General features: G+C 51.1%; 1 pseudogene; it reads right to left on the minus strand.

The window, feature by feature from the left end:
- LOC141219310 (pentatricopeptide repeat-containing protein 1, mitochondrial-like) overlaps positions 1 to 19,735 on the minus strand; it is a 54,886-nt pseudogene that overhangs the window by 22,464 nt on the left and 12,687 nt on the right.

Genomic DNA, 19,735 nt, shown 5'->3' on the forward strand with positions numbered 1-19,735 from the left:
GCCAGAACGCCCCTGGTGGGGTCCCTGTGCCCCCCTAACAGGTGACATACTAACTAGCTGAAAATTTACACCCCAGCACCATCTTTCTATCTCTTAAGCTGACAGTGGATGTGTTGGTAGTGTGGCGCCCCTGAGGGTTCAGTCGCCACAGGGGTACTGCACCTCAGAAAGAGGTGTGGTATCTCCTCTCTCAGGTAAGGATGGAGCATCACACAAGACCCTACTTCACACTCAACACTACACCACTCCTGTCCTGTAGGGGGCCTAAATGCACCAGGGTGCTGCCCCGGCCCGCGATAGAGGAGATGGGGGGGAACCAAAGATAGTGGGAACCATGTGGTGGGTGAGGGTGGAGGAAGCACTTTACTTTAGCATCATATATATACAGTGGCCATCTTTATAACCTAGTCTTTTGCCGTGGTTCCTTGGGAAAGTCAGTCAGCACAAAGCTGCGGCCGGCTCAGGGGTCACGGTTCCCGGTCTCAGGCCTCGAGAGGGGGGGTTGGGGCAGAGTTGAGTTATAGCTAGCTCTGTCCCCGGTCAGAGTCCAATCAAGAAGGCCCAGGAGGGGAGCAGAGGAGATAGGCTCCACAGACGAAAGGATCCCAGGAGGGTACGGACGGAGCGGAGTCGCCACCTGTATTCTTCACTCTGGCCTAGCCTGAGGGACTCCTGCCGCAAGAGGGGACCGGCCCCTGATATCTGACAGTGTACTTCACGTCATCGTTAGAAAAGCCCGGAGGCTTAGTGGATCCCAGGGGGACACGGACGCAGCGGAGTCGCCACCTGTATCTCTCAACCTGTGTATATCCAGTGGGACCCGGCCTTACTCCACGTTCACATCACATACCGTCAGGAGAGGACTGAGTGGGAGAATCTAGGAAAGAGAGGAACACCCCAGCGGGGTCTTGACAGGTGCTCCTGATCTACCTAGAAGAGCTGAACCCCCTTCCTGGTGGACGCAGCGCGCCGCGAGAAGCAGAGAGAAGCTTCGCAGCTGCTACTTCATCAAAGTGAGTAAATCTTGGATGACTTCACATACTGCCTCCGTTTGCTCATTCCTGCGCGGCACTGCACCCACCACAACTCCCCAGATCCTCCATACTGCCCTGAGGCTTACTCCGCCTGTGGGGAGTAGTACCAAACAAGCTGCCAGAACATCAGCCTCAGAGGACTGCTGCAGCGCTGGTGGCCATCACCAGAAACCACAGGTGGCGTAGTCGAACATCCACTCATCCAATAGCCCATTCTTTTTATGTGACAGCCCTGGGCACGGACTGGGTCGCGGCCACGACGACACCCACATACCCCCACCATATATTGACCCAGCACCGAGTAACCTCACCGCTCAAGGAGGGTGTCGCAACGTGGCGTAGTCGGCAGGATCGCGTGCCCGCAGCAACGGAAGAAGATAATCCCATTGCCGCCGGGTACTGTGCGCCTTTCACAAAAGACTGTCGTTACACACTCAATGTGGTGCCCGCCCAAGAAGAATGGACACCATTAGGTGCCAAAACAACAGCAACTTAAGACCTCCTATCGTGGGCCAGGTTTCCCAATGGTGCGAAGAGCTAAGACCGCTCCTTGCATTAGAGACTGTCCGCATAGTTGTGTCCGTCAAAACGGATGGGACTTCCCAAGGAGTGCCCGTCAGCCAGCCGCCCGGGAGCCTCCCAAAAAGGAGGAGGCAAAAAAGGCCGCACCTTGCAGCAGAGATGGACGCAGCCAAGGAGATGTCCTCCGACGCTGGCCCACCAGCCGCCACCTCCCTCGGTATGGAGGGAATGTACCTGACCCAGGAGGAGGCCGAGTTCCTCCGCGGTGAAATCCAGGACCTGACCCGGAGGGTCGAAGAGGCCAAGCGACTGGCCGCTGCGGAGTGGAGAGAGGAGGTGCTGCAAAAGATCCAGGCCTGCCGCCAGAGCTTGTCATGCCTGTCTACAAAGGCCTTGGCCCAGGGGGAGGAAGCCCCGGAGGCCTTGTGCAGCCCAAGAACGGGTAAGGCGGAAACCCCTATCCCGGGCGCGGGGCGCACCAAAGCCCTCCTCGATCTCCTGCCGGCACCCCTTTCCCCGGGTGCCATCATTTGGGAGCAACTCTTGGCTCTGACGGCTGAGACCCAAGCCACCGCCATCACTGGAGGCCTGATATGCCACACGACTCCCGGTCCAGAGATCCCTGCACTTTCTGGGGTGTCCACCTGCCCCAACCCGGACTGGTCCGCACCAGCAGAGGGCCCGCAGCAACCCCTCCTGTCGCCGCTGCCCGCGCCTCCGGTCGCCTGCCCGGCGGCAGAAGAGTTTGCCTGGGACAACCAGGAGGGTGACCTGATGGGCTTCCCTCGGGAGACCCGGTCTGAAACGCGGAGGCGGGAGGAGTTCTGCCGCAGGGAGCTTCTCCAGCTCGAGAAGGAGCATCGACAGAGGGAGATCCGCTGCGAGCACCTGGAGGTGCGCGCCAAGGCCGCAAAGTCGCAGGCCCGCCAGGCAGAGGCCGCCCGTTCAAGCCCCCGGGAAGAAGGCCTTATTGTGCGCTTCCACCAGGAGGCCGGATGGGGCTTCATTCGCAGCCCACAGTTCCACCGGGACGTCTTTGTCAACCGGCGGGACGTTGAGCCGCGGCTGGAGCAGGGCCACTAATAATTTTTTTATGTACAATCAGGAATTTTATCTCCAATGTAGAGGAGTATCCATGGGATCTAGCTATTCTCCATCGCTAGCAAATATGGTAATGTCCCATTCGGAATATGTTGCACTGTACACTTTCGCTAATCCATGGGCCCGTGATGTTTTCTGGTATGGCAGATACATAGATGATTTGATCTTTATCTGGCGTGGGGATGTGTCTGCCATACCGGAATTCATCAAGTATTTAAATAACAATGAATTTAATCTTTCTTTCACTTACACCTCTGATTCTAAGTGTATATCATTTCTTGATCTAAAATTGGAGATTCTTGACGGTTCCATCACTACTTCCACATTTTCCAACCCATATCTGGGAATACCATTCTACATGCCAAAAGCGGACATCCGCGCCATACTATAAAAGCTATACCTGTGGGGGAACTGACAAGAATCAAACGTAATTGTAACAATGCCAACAAATTGGATGAAGAATTCATCAGGTGTAAAAATAAATTGAAATCTAGGGGTTATCCGGATTGGTCTCTAAAGAGAGCAGAAAAAATTGTGGACAGTAAAAATAGACTGGATCTGATTGATCTGTCTAGGACAAGGATTAATCGCAATGATATTACAGCACATAAAAATCTAAATGTTATTTCCTTTAGATATAGTTCACAATTTCAACTGATCAAAAATATAATACTGAAACATCTTCCTATTTTATATGAGGATACTGTATTATCTAAAATTCTTGATTCTGGAGTTTTGGTGGTGGCAAAAAAAGCGCAAACAATAGGGGGGCTATTGGCATCTAGTCGCCCAAATAATCTACAAAAACGGCATACCTGCTTAATTGTAAAGGGTTTTACAAGTGTGGTTACACCAGATGCGGCATTTGTCGCTATGTAAAAATCACTAAAAACTTCCTAATGCTGATTCTAGTGAAACACACAATATAAAAAGCTGTCTGAATTGCAACAGTAATTCTGTGGTTTACATCATAAGATGTGCCAGTTGTGATCTGTTATATGTGGGATGCACCATAAGAAAACTAAAACAGCGAGTGGCAGAACATCTTTCTGATATTTTTAATGTCACTAATCAGAACATTTCTTGCGCCTCCAGACATTTTATTGAGCAGCATAATAGAGAGACATCCTCATTTCAGGTCTTTGGCATTGAAAAACTTACCTTTGATCCTCGAGGCAGGGATAATAGGAGACGCCTACTTGATCGAGAAGCATTTTGGATGTATCATCTGAACACTTGCCAACCAAATGGACTAAATTTACGGAGGGAACTGCTGTTCCATTACAGCGAGTAACTTTTCTATGCATATGTGATTTCTTCTTTGTCATGTGATTGTTTTTACTATGCATATACTTTGGAAATCGGTTTTATATTTCTGTATGCTAATATATGCATCATGTGACTTCCATTTTGTATGTGATTGGTGAACAATGGTTTATATACCATGGGTATGCCATTTGCAAGCCAGTCTTGACAAAGAACGCATCTTTAGCGTTCGAAACGCGTTGCCCTGGCTACACTATGTGACTATGGAATCTGTTTTTAAAGAGCTTTTTTCACAATAAAGTAACCTAATTTTTGAACTATTCATGAAGCTGGTAATCCTTTCTCTTTATGCTTTGTTTGCACCCGGTTTATTTAGGATGACATTGTGCCTGCGGATGATGAGCAGTCTACAGACTGGATTGTGGATGGTTTGCACCTGTTTAGGTGATCACTATTGGTTTTATACAAAGCCATTTCTACCTCTGACCTCAGAAGTAAAACCTGTCTGGAGTGGCTCTCCTGGAGGTCCAACTCAGGATCTCCATGCCCTGCAGCCACCCCCCCAGGGCCTACGTTGAGGGTTTTGGGCAGGTCCCTCATGCTGCTGAACTGACACTTTTGTACAAGTATTCTATATCTATAATGTCTTCCTAATGTTTTATATGTTTATACTATATCTATATAACCTGCAACGTTAAAAGTATTTGAGCCTCCCATAAAGGGAAGATAGTTATTTGTTTAAAAAGCATTTAAAAAGTTTGAATGTCTGTACCAATCTTTTGCTCTATTGCAGCCCGCGGACATGCTGTGTTTCACCAGGGGAGAATGTGGCGCCCCTGAGGGTTCAGTCGCCACAGGGGTATTGCACCTCAGAAAGAGGTGTGGTATCTCCTCTCTCAGGTAAGGATGGAGCATCACACAAGACCCTACTTCACACTCAACACTACACCACTTCTGTCCTGTAGGGGGCCTAAATGCACCAGGGTGCTTCCCCGGCCCGGGATAGAGGAGATGGGGGGAACCAAAGATAGGGGGAACCATGCAGTGGGTGAGGGTGGAGGAAGCACTTTACTTTAGCACCTTAAGCATCATATATATACAGTGGCCATCTTTATAACCTGGTCTTTTGTCGTGGTTCCTTGGGAAGGTCAGTCAGCACAAAGCTGTGGCCGGCTCAGGGGTCACGGTTCCGGGTCTCAGGCCTCGAGACGGGGGGTTGGGGCAGAGTTGAGTTATAGCTAGCTCTGTCCCCGGTCAGAGTCCAATCAAGAAGGCCCAGGAGGGGAGCAGAGGAGATAGGCTCCACAGGCGAAAGGATCCCAGGAGGGTACGGACGGAGCGGAGTCGCCACCTGTATTCTTCACTCTGGCCTAGCAAGAGGGACTCCTGCCGCAAGAGGGGACCGGCCCCTGATATCTGACAGTGTACTTCACGTCATCGTTAGAAAAGCCTGGAGGCTTAGTGGATCCCAGGGGGATACGGACGGAGCGGAGTCGCCACCTGTATCTCTCAACCTGTGTATATCTAGTGGGACCCGGCCTTACTCCACGTTCACATCACATACCGTCAGGAGAGGACTCAGTGGGAGAATCTAGGAAAGAGAGGAAAACCCCAGGGAGGTCTTGACAGGTGCTCCTGATCTACCTAGGAAGTGCTGAACCCCTTCCTGGTGGCCGCAGCGCGCCACGAGAAGCAGAGAGAAGCTTTGCAGCTGCTACTTCATCAAAGTGAGTAAATCTTGGATGACTTCACATACTGCCTCCGTTTGCTCATTCCTGCGCGGCACTGCACCCACCACAACTCCCCAGATCCTCCAAACTGCCCTGAGGCCTACTCCACCTGTGGGGAGTAGTACCAACCAAGCTGTCAGAACATCAGCCTCAGAGGACTGCTGCAGCGCTGGTGGCCATCACCAGAAACCACAGGTGGCGTAGTCGAACATCCACTCATCCAATAGCCCATTCTTTTTATGTGACAGCCCTGGGCACGGACCGAGTCGCGGCCACGACGACACTCCCATACCCCCACCATATATTGTCTGGTACTGAGTAACCCCACCGCTCAGGGAGGGCGTCGCAGTAGCAGATAGTTCAAAGCTGTCCACCTTTCTCGAATTTAGTAAGTGACCCCCTGGTCCCCACAGAAGAACTGAACTCTGGTGGTGCCATCTGATGGCTGCTAAGTCCCCGGCCAGACATGGTGCACTGGTGATTCCCCGTGGAATGATTACAATGATGCTGTTCCCTCCCGGTTAATCTACGATACGGGCATCTTATAAGGACTCCATTGTGGGTGACCAGGACTGTGACCTTGACTTACCTTAAATAGCTCACAGCTCCCTTGCAGTCCTGAGCTCAGTGTGCAGACCTTCAGCGAGCTCCGGTAAGTGATGGGATTAAGCGCAATGTTCTTGTCCATCAATTCTTTCCGCAGCTTCAGTGCGTGCTGCAGACCCGAGTCTTTCCATGGCGACTCCGCGCAGGCGTTGAACAGGGCAGTATATGTGGCATCTGTGGCAACCAGACCTCGCTTTTTCATCTAAATGATGTAACAAGAAATGAGTCTGTACTGTAAAAACTGTATGTAATAATAGCAATAATAATGTAAGTACATAATATACAGGGCATTATCAGATAATGTAAAGGTAATTTACTGTATTACGTTATTAGTCCTCCCAATTAACAGAACAAATGGTCCATGGTGCTCACTGGGGCGCTGACGCCCCTTCACAGCAAGATCCATATAAGTGTGTGCGCCTGGTACTGCCGGCCTCGGCCAGATCCCCACAGCTTGTACACTGATGGACAGCGTACACAATGAATGTTATATTGAGGGCATAACAGTCATGTCAGATGGCTACTGCTATGTGTATATTCTATTCTGGCCCCTGTGTGTCCTGCAATTGTCACCAGTTCTCCCCTCTGCAGGCTCTAGCGCTAAGCTTCAGTTATCTCTCAGCTAGTGGGTAGAGAATGCTGCACTGACTGCTCACGTACACATCGCACACAGGCGGGAGGGATTCCCGCTTTCCATTCAGCACATGTTCAGAAGCAGTGGCAGTGATATGGTTGTGTAGAAGTGCTCAGCACTGAAGTGAGATAAACTCCTTACTAGAATAAGCTGCAGCACGATCTGCCCGTGTCTCCCTCTGATTGTCCTATCACTGTGCTCCTGCTCCAGCCTAACCTGATTTCATTGATCAATAGTGCAAGTAAAGATAAGACACTTTGTAATATACATTATCAGATAAACCTTCTTCTTTTGTCACTTAAAAGACATTTTTTGGTCTCCTGCACTAATCATTCACTCTCAATATCTGCTAAATCTGTGGGAGAAGGGAAGGGAACCTGTCACGTGAAAAAACGTTATCAACCTGTAGATATGGGGTTACTCTGCAGGTTAATAGCATTCTGAACCTGCCCGGTGCCGGCATTTAGACTCCCTCTGCCAGGAGGAAATTAACTTTATTGTACCTGGTAGTGTTTGGGTATCAGTCATGGGGGCGGCACTGGTTCAGTCACCTCTCTGTGTATAGAGAGTGACGGCTGTCACCGTGCCCTCAGCCCTGATTGACAGCCGGCCCTAATGCTGAGCTGCCGTCAGTCACTACAGGGGTCGCAGTTACAGGCGCCACTTTCTATACACAGAGCAGTGCCGCCCCAGTGACTGGAAGTCGAACGCTACCGGGAGGAACGCGACAGGTTCATTTCAACAAAAATGTCTGCGATGCCCCTATAAACCTATGGAAGGGGGAGATGGAGGGAGAAAAAGCAGAGCACAGAAAAGGTAAATGCTGAGGCTTATAATGTAGAGAAAAACTGCAGGAGACCCATCATATAATGTACACTCCCCATACATTCATGTACACTCAGGAGTGTATAATGAGTGGCAATTATTCCTTATATAGTTCTCCTTATTCTAAAAAGTCATCTGAAAGTGCTGTTAAATCGTAAGGGAATCTGCCACCCGGTTTTAGATGCCCCATCTGAGAGCAGCATGATATAAGGGGTGAGACCCTGATTACAGTGATATCTCACGCTTTTTGCTGCTTACTGCTATTTTGATAAAATCAGTATTTTATCTGCTGCAGCTCTAGTAGTTCTCTGAATGCTGAGCTTTGTATAACCCCCACCCACACCACTGATCGGCAGCTTTCCTCCAGTCAGTGGTGGGGATGGGGTTATACAGAGCACATGAATACCGAGGACTACCTAGCAGCAGGCTTACTAGTCCTCTAGTGATAATCTCCTGCTGATAAAACTGTGATTTTATAAAAACTACAGCAAGCAGCCCAGTAAATGACACATCGCTGGAATCAGGGTCTCTGCCCATACATTATGTTGCTGTCAGATTAGATAACAAAAACCTGGTGACAGATTCACTTTAAGGGGGTTATCCTATTTCAGACAACCCCTATTCCAACACAGCATTTTTTTTTTTTAAGAAACAAACCGTGCTTCAAGCCACATATCCAAGCCCTTTCCACTTCCTGCCAACGTCAACTCAAAAACATCTCCCGGATCCGCACATTCCTCAACCACGAATCTGCAAAAACACTAGTGCACGCCCTCATCATCTCCCGCCTCGACTACTGCAACCTCCTGCTCTGTGGCCTCCCTTCCAACACTCTTGCACCCCTCCAATCTATCCTAAACTCGGCTACCTGACTAATCCACCTGTCCCCCCGCTGTTCCCCGGCCTCTCCTCTCTGTCAATCCCTGCACTGGCTCCCATGTACCCAGAGACTCCAGTTCAAAACCCTAACCATGGCATACAAAGCCATTCACAACCTGTCTCCCCCATATATCTGTGTTTCAATGTTTTTTATTGCATTTTTTTTTTATAAACCTTCATACATCTCTGACCTAGTCTCCCAGTACTTACCTGCACGCAGCCTCCGATCCTCACAAGATCTCCTTCTCTACTCCCCTCTTATCTCCTCTGCCCACAATTGCATACAAGATTTCTCCTGTGCTTCCCCCCTACTCTGGAACTCTCTACCCCAACATGTCAGACTCTCGCCTACCGTGGAAACCATCAAAAGGAACCTGAAGACCCACATCTTCCGACAAGCCTACAACCTGCAGTAACCACCGCTCCACCACACCGCTGCATGACTAGCTCTACCCTCACCTGCTGTACCCTCACCTATCCCTGGTAGACTGTGAGCCCTCGCGGGGAGACCCTCTCTCCTTCTGTAACAGTTTGCCGTTGCGTTTTTGTTCAGGATTATTGTACTTGTTGTTTGTTATGTATATCCCCTTTTTCACATGTTAAGCTCCATGGAATAAATGGCGCTATAATAATAAATAGTAATAATAATAATGCTTTGGTGTCAGTCATTGTCTGCAGCGCTGACGTGACGGTGAAAGCACTGCAGTCAGTCAGTGAGCTCTGAAGGTCGGCCCGAGTTAACGGCACGAGCCGCTGAGCGTAGCTACAGGCTGCAGAGCTGTAGATGTGTTGTCAGCGCTGCAGACAATAACAGACAGCGGGAGCAGCAGGAGAAACTTTGCGCTGGACCTGGGGAGGATGAATAGAGAACAGACGGTTTTTGTAATTTCTTTAAACAAACTGCAGCCAGGAACAGCGGTTTTGTGAAACAAGAAAGTCCCTTTAAAGGTTGTTTCACAGAGTAAATAAGATCATTTTAGTATTAAATCATTAAAAAGCTACAAACATGCCACAGTTAATGTGACCATTATCTGGGCTTTGTTATAAATATTTCAGAATAAGCTGCAACATGCTGTACAGATCTGACTAATGTGTCCAGGGCCTGATGAGCACAGCCACCACGGCATGGACCCCGGCTAATCTCATCCATGTGAACACAGGCAGAAGGACTTTACTGGCCACTCCTTGGAGCTTACCCAATGCTGCTTTATCATGGCTCATTATCAAGGGGTCACAGATCAACCTTATAAAGCCCGCCACACACATTAGATGGCTCTTGGATGAAAGACGGCCCGCGCTTAACAGTTGTCTGGCAGCCATCTCTCCCATACACTCCTGTGTTCTCTATGAGAGTCACCACCAGACATGTCTACTGGCACCTTATCTCCAGAACATAATGATCAGCCAAATAAAATGATCAGTTATGCTGTATCATTAACTCCCCCAAAAAATTGTCCGGGACCCCATACATATTAGACTGTCAGACAGAGCCGTCAATACGTTATATATACGATATATCCAACTCTTCCGCAGCCTCTGATGAGAACAGTGTAGTTACTTTCCTCCGGCTGCAGCCGCTCCTCTTTCAGCATCTGTTCCTGGAAGAGGTCCAGGGCTTCGGCCAGCTGCACACAAGAGGGACATGTCTTCAGAGGAGAGCAATAGAAGTGCTAGAAGCAGTGCAGGATATACAAGCAACCAGGACCCAGCACTTCACACTTATGTCCTTACTCGCCTCCTCCCTCTTTACCCTACTAAATAAATAGATGAGACCCCAAGACAACTCTGACACATACAGACAGGTGTATGATTTTTTAGGTGCATTTTCTAATGGTAAAATTTATAGAAAAAGTAAAGAAAGAAAAAAAAATAAGTAAATCACGAAACTTAGAACATGCTGTGATTAGCAACAAAAGAAAAAAACGTAAAAATGCACAGATGCAACAAAAGAAGCAAAAAGACAAAATAATGCAAAATAATGCAAACATAAAAAAATAAATAAATAATCCAAGCAAAAAAAAAAACAGTCGCAATTTCTTAAAAACACTTGTGAATATTTTTCTTTATTGCTCTTGGACATGATTTCCATAATCGTAGCAGAGCCGGGCTGTGTTGTGAAGACTGCAATAGTTTTGCTGTGATTACAGACATTGCTTGAAAAAAGGAGAACAACATGGCACAAGGGCGACTTATGCAAATGCTATAACAGTCATGGCTATGATCCTAAAAAATAATGCTTCTCATCAATGGCTATCTCCTCCGTCCGGACACTTACCAGGCTTCACTGTGTTTCTTAGGTGCTAGTGGTGATGTGGCACCCCAGGGGTCTGGTTACCACAGTAATAGAGATATTATGTCTGAGAGCAAGTGGGAGGTTTCTCTGGCCAGGAGCCCTAAGCATGCAACACGGTCCGCCCAGACCTGGGAGGGGAGGAATCTGCCCTTATAAACTGGGTCTGGTGCGGGATTAGTGAGTGAAGCTAGAGATAGAGCCTGCAGAACAAGCAGAGCAGTCAGAGCCTGGAGAGGGAAAGTGAGAACAGGAGCTCTGTAGGAGCAGCAGCTGAAGGCCAGGGGCTGTGAGCAGAGATATAGCTCGCCCTGGCTGAAGTTACTAAAACCGGACACAGGAGTCCGAGGCTGTGGGGACTGATATATACCCAGCAGCAGAAACCAACCGGCAGGGGATTCCAGGTCCTCTGGCCATAGAAGCCCGGAGGCTCAGTCACAAAGAAGGGACCAGCGCCGCCATCCAGGAGCGGAGGCTAACAGAAGGCCCCAAGTCACCAGCCATACGGGTGAGCACCACACGGTATACTCAGGGACGTGGGCTACTTGTAACCGCTGACATCAAGGTAGCCAGGAAGAGTGCAGATAAACGGGGAGGCCTACAACTCCACCTGGCCAGGGGAACTCCTGCTTGCTCGCAGACTGACCAGGCCCCTTATACTAGCCAGTACTCCCGGGAGGGTCTGCCTTGTACCATCAGTAAAGACCCTGAACTGCACCTCACGTCTCTGTGATTCCTTGCCGCACCAGCACCATTAGCACTGGGACCCTCACATCATCACTCCCATCATCTCTCACATTAGCTGCCCTGAGGCAATACTTCTCCCGTGGGGAGTTATCCCATACTCGGCTGCGCAAACAACATCAGCCTCAGCGGTCGGCAGCGCAGCGGCGGTCCCCACTGACCGCAATCCACGGGTGGCGTAGTCGGACATTTGCTATACATTAAGACTGCCACTGGTTTGACCACCCTGGGCACGGAGCGGGTCACCGCCACACGGAGACTACAACCCCCAGCATTCTACAATAGGCCCGGTTCCGGGTTCCCCTGCACAACACAGGCCCAGGGGGCGCGTCAACTTTGGCGTAGTCGGCAGGATTTCGTGCCCGCAACCACCGGGTACTGCGTGCCTGAAAAAGAGACTTTTATACTTACCTGTGGTGAAGTTTCCCGCCGTCCGGAGTCGTTTCCCGCCATCCGGAGCCGATTCCCGCCATCAGACGCCATCTTGGATCGTTTCCCGCTGTCTTCTGCCTTCTTCCCGCCATCCGCAGCTGCTTCCCGCCTTCGGACGCCATCTTCGGGAAGCCGCACGGGAAGAAGAGGGGCGTGGACGCCGAAAGCGCGCGAGATCCGAAGCTCCGCCCCACGCTCTGACGCTGCGCAAGGTCCTGGAAGGGAGGAAGAGCGACGCTGACGTCATCGGAGCGCGACGCCAGGTCCTCAACCCCGACGATCGACTGCGGAGCCGCGGCCTACGGAAGAAGAGCATCGCAAGGTAGGCCACGGTCCACTAGGGGGGAGGAGGATGCCGGATACCGAGGGGAGCTCCACTGCCACAGCCACCGCCAGCGCAACCGCTGCAGCAGTCATGCCATTCACCATGCCTTATATCCCGGGGGCAACCTGGCTACCCCAGTACTCAGGGGAGTCACATACTCTAAATGACTTTAGAGAAAGACTGGATAGCCTCTTCCAGGTGTACCCCCTCACAGAAGAGCAAAAAGTGAGCATCCTGGTGGCCCAATTAATCGGGGCAGCCCAAAGGGAGGTAAAGTCCTGGTCACCTGGGAGGAAGAGGACTGTCAGGGAAATACTAGCCCGGCTGATACCCGCACCTCAGCCGAAATAAAGCTCAGATTTTACGGGTGTAAACAACGGGCACATGAGAGTATAAGAGACTATGCTCTAAACCTACAAGAGGCCCTGAGAGCCATTAAGCAGGCAGACCCTGACAGCGTGGGAAATGAAGATAAGCTGTTGACTGAACAATTTATTGAGGGTCTACTGTGCAATGCCCACCGAACCCAGTTGCGGGCAATGGCCTTACAGGACCCTGACCTGGACTTTGCACAGTTCAAGGACAGAGCCATCCGGGTGCTCCGAGAACCGGCACCAGGTGGCGCTGTGACCCACAGGCCCCCTGCTATCACTTACCACCAGGAGACGGCGCCCTTGTCTGCAGGGCCTGTGGGAGCTGATGCGCAGGCTTTAAACAGTGACCCGGCTACAGACCTGCACCATCAGGTCCAAGAGCTGACTAAGAGCGTTGCCGCGCTAACCAGAACTGTGCAGTCTTTACAGGTCTCTTCTCCAGGAAAGATCCAGCTGGCATCCGGACTGGAGGACGTCCCGTGGCGCCGACTGAGGAGGACCCCACCGGCCAGAGGAAGACCCAGCGACAGATACAACGAGGACGGACGACCCATCTGCCGCCGCTGCAATCAACCCGGACATGTGGCAAGGTACTGTCATTTAAACGGGCACAACCTGGGGTAGAGGGCCAACCCCCAGGCATAAGACCATCAGGCCCATCAAACTGGCGTGATAAATACATAGGGGGACGTCCAATCTTGCCTGTGGTACTGGATGGCATTCCTATGAGTGCCCTACTAGACACTGGGTCACAGGTGATCACAATCCCGTACGTGCTCTTTAAACAGTACTGGAATGACTCGGACATAACCCGCTACCCAGATGACGACCTGAGTATCATCGCCAGCAATGGTCAGCCCGTGCCGCAATTGGGATTCAAAGAGGTGACCATTAAGATCGGTAAAGTCGAACTGGCGGTACAAGGACTGATTATAGTGGACATAGACCGTCATGAGAGTCACCCTAGAATAACCTTGGGAACTAATGTGATTGAAAATGGTCTTGCAGAGGTGATTCTCATTTTACAGCAGGTTGCCAAGAACGCCAGTTCCGGCCAGCAGCGTGTGCTCCAAAAAGAGATCCGGGCACTGATGAAGCGGCAACAGGTGGAACTATCTGGTGGTGAGATAGGTAGCGTGAGAATGTGTGACCCGTTCCCTATTGCCATGCCCCCAAAAAGTGAGATGATGATTTGGTGCCGGGCAGCTATTGGTCTAAGAGGTAGAGACTACCAAGCAATGGTAGAACAAGTCTACTCAGACAGTAGGCCCACCATTTTGACGGCACGAGGGGTGGTAGATGTACGCCATGGGAGGGAGCCCGTTCGCATCATAAATATCGGGGAGAGAGAAGTACACCTGCCCCGGTATGCCACGCTAGCCAAATTGTTCACCATAAAGCAGAATTCTGTACAGGCCGTGGAACCCTTGCCTCCATCTCAACCAGAGGAAGGTAACGGCTCTAAGAAACCAATGGAGGACTGGAGTCAGCAACTGCATTTGAGTACTGACTCCACTCCCTCACACCAGAAACAGGGAGTCTATCGGGTGGTTCAAGAGTACGAGAGAGTGTTTAGTAAACACCCGCTGGACTTCGGGCGAGTAACGGGGGTAGAACATCACATCCCCACGGGAGACCATCCTCCCATAAAGGAGAGATACCGACCCGTACCCCCTGCACACTACCAACACGCCAAGGGGATGCTAAAAGACATGAAGGAGGCTAGGGTAATTAGGGACAGCTGTAGCCCCTGGGCAGCTCCACTAGTCTTAGTGAAAAAGAAAGACAACACTATGAGAATGTGTGTAGACTACAGGAAGGTCAACCGTATCACACACAAAGATGCGTACCTGTTACCAAGGATAGAAGAGTCCTTAGCTGCATTAAAATCTGCTAACTTCTTCTCTACTTTGGATCTCACTAGCGGGTACTGGCAGGTTTCTGTAGCAGAGGCAGACCGGGAGAAGACCGCATTCACCACCCCGATGGGTCTCAGCGAATTTAACTGTATGCCGTTCGGGCTCTGCAACACACCAGGAACCTTCCAACGGTTGATGGAATGCTGTCTGGGACACCGGAACTCGAGACGGTCCTGTTGTACCTGGACGATGTCATCGTCTATTCCAAGACCTACGAGGACCACCTGAAACACCTGGCAGAAGTGTTTGAAGCTCTGGCAAACTACGGCCTAAAAGTGAAACCCTCCAAGTGTCACCTCCTGAAACCAAAAGGTGCAATACCTGGGACACGTGGTGAGTGCTGACAGAGTGGCTCCTGACCCTGATAAGATCACCGTGATTAAGGACTGGCCAAGACCCTCCAGCATAAAGGAAGTGCGGCAGTTCCTCGGGTTGGTAGGCTACTACCAAAGATTCATTCCCGGTTTCACCAAAATGGCAGCCATAGCAGGACCTCCTGATAGGTCAATCGCGGAAAGCCAAAAACCAGAAGCCGCCCTTTAGGTGGGAAAAGCTGGAAGAGGAGTCCTTCTGCCAGCTGAAGATGGCCCTCACGGGGGATGAAATCCTGGCATATCCAGACTACAGCCAGCCCTTTATCCTCCACACGGACGCAAGCAACATCGGGCTAGGAGCCGTACTGTCCCAGATCCAGCAAGGGAAAGAACGGGTAATCGCTTAAGCCAGCCGAAAGCTACGGCCCACGGAGAGGAACCCTGAGAATTATAGCTCATTCAAGCTGGAGTTCCTGGCAGTAGTGTGGGCAGTGACCGAACGTTTCAAGCATTACCTTGCCTCCTCCAAATTCACCGTGTACACGGATAACAACCCGTTGACACACCTGGACACTGCAAGGCTCGGTGCCCTGGAACAGAGATGGATGGCCCGCCTGTCCAACTTTGAATTCACCATCAAATACCGGGCAGGACGCTCAAATGCCAACGCGGATGCCCTGTCTAGAATGCCGAACTTACCGGACGTAGGGGAAGATCCAGAAGAAGTTGAGCTCCCTGCGTTCCACCGTCATGGGATTACCCTGTATTCCCACCGTGTGAAGGACAGGCGCTCCGTGACGTTCAATCCCTTGCCCCACTACAACTGGGCAGAGACGCAAGACAGTGATCCCGCAGTCCATTTGGTGAAGGAAATGCTGACCCAGGCCGATGCTCGTCTTGACCCAGATGCTCCGGAGGAGACCAAGCAACTGTGGAAGGAGAAAAGTAAGCTGTTCCTCTACAGGGAGAAGCTGTGCCGGAGAATGGTTAACTCTCGAACACATGAGTTGACCTGGCAGGTAGTGGTCCCAAGACGAGACGCGGCTATGGTTCTGGAGGCATACCACAACGGAGCAGGGCATTTCGGATGGAAGAAGCTGGAGTTCTTGTTGCGTGAACGGTTCTACTGGGTAGGCATGAGAGGAGCCATCGAGAGGTGGTGCAGAGACTGTGGCCCGTGCCACCTGAGAAGAAAAGACCGAGCCAGCCAGAAGACTCCCCTGCAGCCCATCATCACCAGACAGCCACTGGAACTGGTAGCCCTGGACCATGTGAAACTGGCTCCAAGCAGATCTGGGTATGTCTACGCCCTCACAATCGTAGATCATTACTCCCGGTTCCTGGTGGTGGTCCCGGTCAAGGACTTAACGGCTCAAACAGCAGCTAGAGCCTTCCAGCAGCACTTCTGCCGTCCACACGGGTACCCGGACCAAGTGTTGACAGACCAAGGACCAGCCTTCGAAGCGGAGGTCTTCCAGGAGTTCTGCAACCTGTATGGCTGCAAGAAGATAAGAACAACGCCCTATCACCCTCAAACCAATGGACTCTGCGAGAAGATGAACCAGGTGGTGATAGATCTGCTAAAAACATTGCCCCTGGAAGAACGCAGTCTGTGGCCTGAGAAACTGCCCGATCTGGTGGACCTGTATAACCACATCCCTGTAGGTTCCACCAACTGTACCCCGGCTTACCTAATGAGAGCAAGACCTGGTAAGCTGCCTATTGACCTGGATATGGGAGTCCTGACGCCTGAGGACACCTCGCCAGAGGCAGACTGGGATACAGAACGGCAGCAGCAGTATCGGAAAGTACAGGAGAGCGTCGAGCGAAGTCTGTCTCAAGCTAGAGAAAGGCAAGAGAAGGCTTATAACCAGTATGCTCCCGCTGTTCCCCTGGTACCTTGAGATCAGGTCTTGAAGAGGAAGAGGCGGCTCCACAAGTTGGACGACCAGTGGGAGGACCCGTACACCGTACTGCCATCAAGCCATGAGAACCCAAAAATCTGCGTAATCAGTAAGGATGGAGGAGAAACCACAGCCATTGTCTCCAGAGACCACCTGAAGAAGTGTCCCGAGCAGCTGCAAAGCCCTGAAGAAGATCAAGGAAACCCTCAACCCGCAGAGGAAAGGGAAGAAATGATCAGTACCGTACTCGGAGACTTCCCCCGGTCTTGGACACAAGTAAACGGCGCTGTCGTGGTACCCGTCCTCACCTTTCTCCAGCCAGCCCCGCAAGTGCCTACAGAGGAACCAGTAGAGCTGGAAGAGCAGCCGGCCCAAGAGGCAGAAGAGTCCACACCAGCAGTACAGGAGGATCAACCCTCTGCTAGTAGTGAGCCTGCCGTGCCCCTAGTGAGCCAAAGAGTGCGCAGACAACTGCCCAGCTTACCCATAACACCTCCTACACCCTGTAGTGCAGAACCAGTTAGTGAGCTCCGTAGGTCCACTAGAGTCACTAGAGGTCAGATGCCCGCTCGCTGGAGAATCTAAACTAATGCACTGTGAATTTATCTGTTAACTGTTTATGGTTTATGTTTGTTGCCTGTGATTAATTATGTTTCTCAGTTACCCTGCAGATTTTTATGGACTAACAGGTTATGGACGCTGGATAACCGGAACAGTTTTGTAGATAGTTGCACCTTGGTGCCTCTTGCGAAGACGGCCGCGGAAGAGAAAACCTGTCTGGCGTGGCCTCCTTGCGGCCCAAAGTAGTTAGTCTACCCTTGCAGCCACACCCAAGGACAACGCAAGGGGTTTGCTTTGGACAGGTCCCCTACTTCGCTTAAAGCTTCACCTTGGGTGATATGGACACCCGGTTGCGGACACGCCGTGACCTTTAAAGAACTAAAGCTTCTTGTAAATATGTTATCGTATTATTGTTTATACCCTGTTATTATGTTTCTTTAAAAATGTGTTTAGTCCCGGAGTACTAAAATTTACTAGGGGGGAATGTGGCACCCCAGGGGTCTGGTTACCACAGTAATAGAGATATTATGTCTGAGAGCAAGTGGGAGGTTTCTCTGGCCAGGAGCCCTAAGCATGCAACACGGTCCGCCCAGACCTGGAAGGGGAGGAATCTGCCCTTATAAACTGGGTCTGGGGCGGGATTAGTGAGTGAAGCTAGAGACAGAGCCTGCAGAACAAGCAGAGCAGTCAGAGCCTGGAGAGGGAAAGTGAGAACAGGAGCTCTGTAGGAGCAGCAGCTGAAGGCCAGGGGCTGTGAGCAGAGATATAGCTCGCCCTGGCTGAAGTTACTAAAACCGGACACAGGAGTCCGAGGCTGTGGGGACTGATATATACCCAGCAGCAGAAACCAACCGGCAGGGGATTCCAGGTCCTCTGGCCATAGAAGCCCGGAGGCTCAGTCACAAAGAAGGGACCAGCGCCGCCATCCAGGAGCGGAGGCTAACAGAAGGCCCCAAGTCACCAGCCATACGGGTGAGCACCACACGGTATACTCAGGGACGTGGGCTACTTGTAACCGCTGACAGCAAGGTAGCCAGGAAGAGTGCAGATAAACGGGGAGGCCTACAACTCCACCTGGCCAGGGGAACTCCTGCTTGCTCGCAGACTGACCAGGCCCCTTATACTAGCCAGTACTCCCGGGAGGGTCTGCCTTGTACCATCAGTAAAGACCCTGAACTGCACCTCACGCCTCTGTGATTCCTTGCCGCACCAGCACCATTAGCACTGGGACCCTCACACCATCACTCCCATCATCTCTCACATTAGCTGCCCTGAGGCAATACTTCTCCCATGGGGAGTTATCCCATACTCGGCTGCGCAAACAACATCAGCCTCAGCGGTCGGCAGCGCAGCGGCGGTCCCCACTGACCGCAATCCACGGGTGGCGTAGTCGGACATTTGCTATACATTAAAACTGCCACTGGTTTGACCACCCTGGGCACGGACCGGGTCACCGCCACACGGAGACTATAACCCCCAGCATTCTACAACAGGCCCGGTTCCGGGTTCCCCTGCACAACACAGGCCCAGGGGGCGCGTCAGTGACGCTACCATCATACCGTTAAGGTTACGATCAGCAAATACAATCATTTAGGACAATGTAATTGCATAATATTTGCCACAATAGGAAATTATATGAGGATATATTATAGAAGGACATATATTGTCTGGTATGCTTCATTGTAAACTAGCATTGTGATGTGCGATCCCTCCCCTGCGGATCCCCAGTAGAATAACAATATAGATATTCTTACCTTGCCCTCCTTTATTTTGGCCTTACACTGGAGGAAGTACCAGTACGGAGTGTTTCTTCTTCCCCTGTACCTATTATGAGCGGGTTGTGTGCCCCAGTAATGTCCTCACCCTCTTCATATTTCAAGTCCTGGACCTCTGGAGACTATTTCTTAAACACAGTTCTTGAGGAGTATGTCTTGGACAATGTCCCAAAGTTGTCCTCCTCTGGTACCGGTGAATTATGACCAGCACCGGCATGGTCGGAGATAGTCCTGAATCGCAGTACTCTCTTCTGGGATCACAGCCGATGGTTGCTGGAGTCCGGTAAGGAGTCAGACAAATCTGTCTGCACATGGGTTGTACTGTTATTAACCATCCTGATGCCAGGGAGTAAGATGGCAACTTAGCGAGGATCTGCAGCATGCCCATGGTAGATGGCGAGCAATGGTCTTCAGGCAGCTGAAACTATTCACAAAAATAAAAATACATCAGCTCTAAAGAGCACGGCTGCTCCGTGGTCAGTAATGTCGCCTTACTGCAC

Source organism: Phyllobates terribilis, unplaced genomic scaffold (assembly GCF_046119375.1).
Source record: "Phyllobates terribilis strain yellow unplaced genomic scaffold, ASM4611937v1 Scaffold_261__1_contigs__length_2674298, whole genome shotgun sequence".
Taxonomy (NCBI): Eukaryota; Metazoa; Chordata; class Amphibia; order Anura; family Dendrobatidae; genus Phyllobates; species Phyllobates terribilis.